The sequence below is a fragment of the Schistocerca gregaria genome, unplaced genomic scaffold (genome assembly GCF_023897955.1).
Source record: "Schistocerca gregaria isolate iqSchGreg1 unplaced genomic scaffold, iqSchGreg1.2 ptg000670l, whole genome shotgun sequence".
In the NCBI taxonomy this organism is placed as follows: domain Eukaryota; kingdom Metazoa; phylum Arthropoda; class Insecta; order Orthoptera; family Acrididae; genus Schistocerca; species Schistocerca gregaria.
Window position 1 is genome coordinate 27,501 of NW_026062053.1, and position 7,500 is coordinate 35,000.

At 54.7% G+C, this 7,500-nt stretch overlaps 3 non-coding genes across 3 annotated transcripts in view; all 3 read left to right on the top strand.

The window, feature by feature from the left end:
- Positions 1-3,458: 3,458 nt before the first annotated feature.
- On the top strand, positions 3,459-5,351 carry LOC126318510 (small subunit ribosomal RNA). The gene has a single exon (XR_007557332.1). It is a non-coding gene; the product is annotated as a small subunit ribosomal RNA (ribosomal RNA).
- Positions 5,352-5,719: 368 nt separating this feature from the next.
- LOC126318513 (5.8S ribosomal RNA) lies at positions 5,720-5,874 on the top strand. Its single transcript, XR_007557335.1, has one exon. It is a non-coding gene; the product is annotated as a 5.8S ribosomal RNA (ribosomal RNA).
- Positions 5,875-6,062: 188 nt separating this feature from the next.
- LOC126318531 (large subunit ribosomal RNA) overlaps positions 6,063-7,500 on the top strand; it is a 4,222-nt gene continuing 2,784 nt past the window's right edge. Inside the window, exon 1 of the ribosomal RNA XR_007557351.1 lies at positions 6,063-7,500. This exon is cut by the window's right edge and continues 2,784 nt beyond it. This is a non-coding gene — a ribosomal RNA (large subunit ribosomal RNA).

Here is a 7,500-nt window from a genome sequence, read left to right on the forward strand (position 1 = left end):
ATGTCCCTATACGTGCTGTAAGACTGGGCACACAACGTGAATCGCACGTCAGCCAGACACTCGAACATGCACTACTCTCGGCCTGCAACGGAGACACACAATACGTAAACATCTGGAATGCGACAATGTCGAGTGCACCCTCTCTGCCACATTGCACCGTCGACACTATGATAACCAGACCAGTAGGTCCACCTATAAAAGCACAATACCACACTCCTCCGACAACTACCATTGCTCAGATAAACCAACACCACCAACACACATCCTACACAGAGGGGCACCAAATATCACCACCCGCCCTCGTGTTATACCACATGAAAAATTGCAGAAGTGAGAGACACAGACCCGCCAGCCTCTTGCTACAAGCATCGAACCGACGTGACGTATCTGACGGTGACTCAGGCATCCGCGTACTGCCACCACTATCCACCCCCCCCCCTCTCTGCCCCCTTCCCACACAATACCAAATTTAACCAACTTTATCGCTTAACCTAACTGTGGTTTTACCAGATTATCGCTTAACCTAACTGTGGCTGTACCAGATTATCGCTTAACCTAACTGTGGCTGTACCAGATTATCGCTTAACCTAACTGTGGCTGTACCAGATTATCGCTTAACCTAACTGTGGCTGTACCAGATTATCGCTTAACCTAACTGTGGCTGTACCAGATTATCGCTTAACCTAACTGTGGCTGTACCAGATTATCGCTTAACCTAACTGTGGCTGTACCAGATTATCGCTTAACCTAACTGTGGTTGTACCAGATTATCCCTTAACCTAACTCAATTTGTCCCTTAACCTAACTCAATTTGTCCCTTAACCTAACTCAATTTGTCCCTTAACCTAACTCAATTTGTCCCTTAACCTAACTCAATTTGTCCCTTAACCTAACTCAATTTGTCCCTTAACCTAACTCAATTTGTCCCTTAACCTAACTCAATTTGTCCCTTAACCTAACTCAATTTGTCCCTTAACCTAACTCAATTTGTCCCTTAACCTAACTCAATTTGTCCCTTAACCTAACTCAATTTGTCCCTTAACCTAACTCAATTTGTCCCTTAACCTAACTCAATTTGTCCCTTAACCTAACCCACGTTGTCCCTTAACCTAACTCAATTTGTCCCTTAACCTAACTCAATTTGTCCCTTAACCTAACTCAATTTGTCCCTTAACCTAACTCAATTTGTCCCTTAACCTAACTCAATTTGTCCCTTAACCTAACTCAATTTGTCCCTTAACCTAACTCAATTTGTCCCTTAACCTAACTCAATTTGTCCCTTAACCTAACCCACGTTGTCCCTTAACCTAACCCACGTTGTCCCTTAACCTAACCCACGTTGTCCCTTAACCTAACCCACGTTGTCCCTTAACCTAACCCACGTTGTCCCTTAACCTAACCCACGTTGTCCCTTAACCTAACCCACGTTGTCCCTTAACCTAACCCACGTTGTCCCTTAACCTAACCCACGTTGTCCCTTAACCTAACCCACGTTGTCCCTTAACCTAACCCACGTTGTCCCTTAACCTAACCCACGTTGTCCCTTAACCTAACCCACGTTGTCCCTTAACCTAACCCACGTTGTCCCTTAACCTAACCCACGTTGTCCCTTAACCTAACCCACGTTGTCCCTTAACCTAACCCACGTTGTCCCTTTGCCTAACATAGTTCACTGCTCGGAATCTCTGGTGTCGTTGTTATCCTCATGTAGATGTCTTGCGAGTGTTGCTTACTTTCCACATATTCCCGCTATCCACTGTCAATTGTACTGCAATAGGACTATATCGCCCCCCCCCCCCCTCTGCCCCTCTCTTTGTGTCTCCGTCCTCTCAAGCTGGTCGGTCTGGCGTTTGAGTGTTAAATGAGCCTCGCAGCTGTTCAGTTGCGTTCAGATGTCGACGCCCTCAGTGTACGTCGTGGTATGGTCTGTGTCCATTGTCCGCTGATGTCGTACGCGTAACCCACACGCTGTACCGATCATCGGTAGTTACGTACAGAGTGAAGTAGTGTGATACGTGTGACCGTACGCTGGCTGTGCCCAACGGTGTCGAATCTCAATTTCCATATGTTGTGCTCGATGCTACTTGTCTCGTCTCCCAATAACAGCTAGGTTGCACTGTGGTACGCCGTAGAGGCGTGTGGGAGGAACGTACGAACGCATTGTATGTCACCCTGGGTCGCTGGGGGTGGTGGTGCGGTGAGTCAGGTCAGGTCAGCGTGAGCCGTGTGATGTAGTGACGCGTGTATTCCGACTTTGTCGTATTGCCTCACACAAAGTGCTACCCTGGTGGACCGCGTTCCATATCTGGGACATGCCGCAGATGCCGGTTGACAGTGGATCGCGGAAGGGACATCGCATACGTGCGCGGGCCACCTTCCACGTGTTCTCTTCTGCACATGTCGCAGTGTGTATGTGGTCTGATGTAGCGTGTCGTGACACATGACATCCTGGCATGCAAGAATTGTTGAATTCGCAAATGTAGGTGGACATCTACGTTTACTGCCCAAGATACGCAAATGAACTGGAAATCCGTTGTTGAGCGGTTGTTCACGCTGGAGGTGAATCTGTGATGGCGACGATCGGTACAGCTATTAACCGGTTGTTTCAGCGGTACCCGCCACATCCACACACGTGACTAGGCCCATGTGGGTATGAAGCGATACGCGGCGGTGGCTTGGTGGGACTGTTCCCGGCCGGTGAAGGGGGGCCGCCCGGCGTGTTGGCCGCGCGCTGCGTGGGCGCACGCGCAACAGGCGGCTGGTGGGGGGCGCCGAGTGGCAGGAGCGCCAGCCGACGGGCTCGGCAGGCGGCGCAGCTACGCTGCGGCGCACCCTGCACGCGGCGCCTGGCGGCCAAAGTTGGTTCAGCCGAGCCCGGTGCGAAGCGCGGTGGACATCTGCAGTGTGCTGGTCTGATTGAGGACTGTGTGCGTTGAGGATGCGCCGCCGCCTGGCACTCGGCGCCGCGACGCCGTCTGCTGCTCGGTCGCCCCAGCGGTTCTCGCAGGTGGTTTGTATCGCAGTTGTGCGGACGTGTTGGCGCGTGCGCTGTGCTGGGAGAGTTCGCTTCTGCACCCAAGTGGGGCTTTGCCCTTGTGTGGCGCTGGCGTTGGAGCTGCCGGTCACCATAGGTGGCGCGTGTTGTCTCCCGCCGGCAATGCCACGACAGCACGCTCCCGGGCCTCTGTCGGCAGCGGCAAGCTCAGTTGGGAGCAAGGGTGTTCGCACTAAAACCGTCTACTCGCCTAACTCCGGGCGATTGCGCCTCTCTCGAAACCGACCAAGTACCTAGGACGGCGCTGCGCGCCGCCGGGACCTGAGAGGGTTTCGAGGTGTATCGTGCAGGGGAGCTCGGCCTCCTCCTGTTTGCAGAATAATTGAGCGGACGCTTGCGTGTTCGCGCGGGCCCCCGGGACACACTCCCGGGCGGCCGGCTGCTCAGCTCTAGTTGACGCAGCTCCCTGGTTGATCCTGCCAGTAGTCATATGCTTGTCTCAAAGATTAAGCCATGCATGTCTCAGTACAAGCCGCATTAAGGTGAAACCGCGAATGGCTCATTAAATCAGTTATGGTTCCTTAGATCGTACCCACGTTACTTGGATAACTGTGGTAATTCTAGAGCTAATACATGCAAACAGAGTCCCGACCAGAGATGGAAGGGACGCTTTTATTAGATCAAAACCAATCGGATTGGCTTGTCTGGTCCGTTTGCCTTGGTGACTCTGAATAACTTTGGGCTGATCGCACGGTCCTCGTACCGGCGACGCATCTTTCAAATGTCTGCCTTATCAACTGTCGATGGTAGGTTCTGCGCCTACCATGGTTGTAACGGGTAACGGGGAATCAGGGTTCGATTCCGGAGAGGGAGCCTGAGAAACGGCTACCACATCCAAGGAAGGCAGCAGGCGCGCAAATTACCCACTCCCGGCACGGGGAGGTAGTGACGAAAAATAACGATACGGGACTCATCCGAGGCCCCGTAATCGGAATGAGTACACTTTAAATCCTTTAACGAGTATCTATTGGAGGGCAAGTCTGGTGCCAGCAGCCGCGGTAATTCCAGCTCCAATAGCGTATATTAAAGTTGTTGCGGTTAAAAAGCTCGTAGTTGGATTTGTGTCCCACGCTGTTGGTTCACCGCCCGTCGGTGTTTAACTGGCATGTATCGTGGGACGTCCTGCCGGTGGGGCGAGCCGAAGGGGTGCTTTCGCGTCCCGAGGCGGACCCCGTTTAAATCCTACCAGGGTGCTCTTTGTTGAGTGTCTCGGTGGGCCGGCACGTTTACTTTGAACAAATTAGAGTGCTTAAAGCAGGCAAGCCCGCCTGAATACTGTGTGCATGGAATAATGGAATAGGACCTCGGTTCTATTTTGTTGGTTTTCGGAACCCGAGGTAATGATTAATAGGGACAGGCGGGGGCATTCGTATTGCGACGTTAGAGGTGAAATTCTTGGATCGTCGCAAGACGAACAGAAGCGAAAGCATTTGCCAAGTATGTTTTCATTAATCAAGAACGAAAGTTAGAGGTTCGAAGGCGATCAGATACCGCCCTAGTTCTAACCATAAACGATGCCAGCCAGCGATCCGCCGCAGTTCCTCCGATGACTCGGCGGGCAGCCTCCGGGAAACCAAAGCTTTTGGGTTCCGGGGGAAGTATGGTTGCAAAGCTGAAACTTAAAGGAATTGACGGAAGGGCACCACCAGGAGTGGAGCCTGCGGCTTAATTTGACTCAACACGGGAAACCTCACCAGGCCCGGACACCGGAAGGATTGACAGATTGATAGCTCTTTCTTGATTCGGTGGGTGGTGGTGCATGGCCGTTCTTAGTTGGTGGAGCGATTTGTCTGGTTAATTCCGATAACGAACGAGACTCTAGCCTGCTAACTAGTCGCGTGACATCCTTCGTGCTGTCAGCGATTACTTTTCTTCTTAGAGGGACAGGCGGCTTCTAGCCGCACGAGATTGAGCAATAACAGGTCTGTGATGCCCTTAGATGTTCTGGGCCGCACGCGCGCTACACTGAAGGAATCAGCGTGTCTTCCTAGGCCGAAAGGTCGGGGTAACCCGCTGAACCTCCTTCGTGCTAGGGATTGGGGCTTGCAATTGTTCCCCATGAACGAGGAATTCCCAGTAAGCGCGAGTCATAAGCTCGCGTTGATTACGTCCCTGCCCTTTGTACACACCGCCCGTCGCTACTACCGATTGAATGATTTAGTGAGGTCTTCGGACTGGTACGCGGCATCGACTCTGTCGTTGCCGATGCTACCGGAAAGATGACCAAACTTGATCATTTAGAGGAAGTAAAAGTCGTAACAAGGTTTCCGTAGGTGAACCTGCGGAAGGATCATTACCGACTAGACTGCATGTCTTTCGATGTGCGTGTCGTGTCGTGTCGCGCAACACGCTACCTGTACGGCAGTGGCCGTGCGCCGCGTGCGGAACCACGCGTGCCTCTCAAAACTAGCGGAAGTGTTGTTGTTGTGTGGTACGAGCGCTGAAGCTCTGGAGCGGCTGGCCTGCGGTACCTGGCGCCTGGCGCCGGTTTTGAATGACGTTCGCCCGAGTGCCTGTCCGCTCCGGTGTGGAGCCGTACGACGCCCATCGGCTGTGAGGCCGTTGGACACAAAAAAAAATAGTGGAACAGGGGCCGTCAGACGCCTCAGTCCCGCAAATGCTACTGTCTTGAAAGAGACAGTGGGAGACTGAAAAGGAAAAGATCACCCAGGACGGTGGATCACTCGGCTCGTGGGTCGATGAAGAACGCAGCAAATTGCGCGTCGACATGTGAACTGCAGGACACATGAACATCGACGTTTCGAACGCACATTGCGGTCCATGGATTCCGTTCCCGGGCCACGTCTGGCTGAGGGTCGGCTACGTATACTGAAGCGCGCGGCGTTTGTCCCGCTTCGGAGACGTGGGAGTGTCGTGGTCGCCTGTGTGGCCGGCCGCGTCTCCTTAAACGTGCGATGCGCGCCCGTCGCCTGGCGGTTCGCATACCGGTACTTTCTCGGTAGCGTGCACAGCCGGCTGGCGGTGTGGCGTGCGACACCTCGTACAACGACCTCAGAGCAGGCGAGACTACCCGCTGAATTTAAGCATATTACTAAGCGGAGGAAAAGAAACTAACAAGGATTCCCCCAGTAGCGGCGAGCGAACAGGGAAGAGTCCAGCACCGAACCCCGCAGGCTGCCGCCTGTCGTGGCATGTGGTGTTTGGGAGGGTCCACTACCCCGACGCCTCGCGCCGAGCCCAAGTCCAACTTGAATGAGGCCACGGCCCGTAGAGGGTGCCAGGCCCGTAGCGGCCGGTGCGAGCGTCGGCGGGACCTCTCCTTCGAGTCGGGTTGCTTGAGAGTGCAGCTCCAAGTGGGTGGTAAACTCCATCTGAGACTAAATATGACCACGAGACCGATAGCGAACAAGTACCGTGAGGGAAAGTTGAAAAGAACTTTGAAGAGAGAGTTCAAAAGTACGTGAAACCGTTCTGGGGTAAACGTGAGAAGTCCGAAAGGTCGAACAGGTGAGATTCACGCCCATCCGGCCACTGGCCCCCGCCCTCGGCAGATGGGGCCGGCCGCCCGCGCGGAGCAATCCGCGGCGGGGTCGTGTCCGGTTGCCTTTCCACTCGCCGCGGGGTGGGGCCGTTCCGGTGTGCGGTGGGCCGCACTTCTCCCCTAGTAGGACGTCGCGACCCGCTGGGTGCCGGCCTACGGCCCGGGTGCGCAGCCTGTCCTTCCGCGGGCCTCGGTTCGCGTCTGTTGGGCAGAGCCCCGGTGTCCTGGCTGGCTGCTCGGCGGTATATCTGGAGGAGTCGATTCGCCCCTTTGGGTGCTCGGGCTCCCGGCAAGCGCGCGCGGTTCTTCCCGGATGACGGACCTACCTGGCCCGGCCCCGGACCCGCGCCGCTGTTGGCTCGGGATGCTCTCGGGCGGAATAATCGCTCCCGTCAGCGGCGCTTCAGCTTTGGACAATTTCACGACCCGTCTTGAAACACGGACCAAGGAGTCTAACATGTGCGCGAGTCATTGGGCTGTACGAAACCTAAAGGCGTAATGAAAGTGAAGGTCTCGCCTTGCGCGGGCCGAGGGAGGATGGGGCTTCCCCGCCCTTCACGGGGCGGCGGCCTCCGCACTCCCGGGGCGTCTCGTCCTCATTGCGAGGTGAGGCGCACCTAGAGCGTACACGTTGGGACCCGAAAGATGGTGAACTATGCCTGGCCAGGACGAAGTCAGGGGAAACCCTGATGGAGGTCCGTAGCGATTCTGACGTGCAAATCGATCGTCGGAGCTGGGTATAGGGGCGAAAGACTAATCGAACCATCTAGTAGCTGGTTCCCTCCGAAGTTTCCCTCAGGATAGCTGGTGCTCGTACGAGTCTCATCCGGTAAAGCGAATGATTAGAGGCCTTGGGGCCGAAACGACCTCAACCTATTCTCAAACTTTAAATGGGTGAGATCTCCGGCTTGCTTGATATGCTGAAGCCGCGAGCAAACGACTC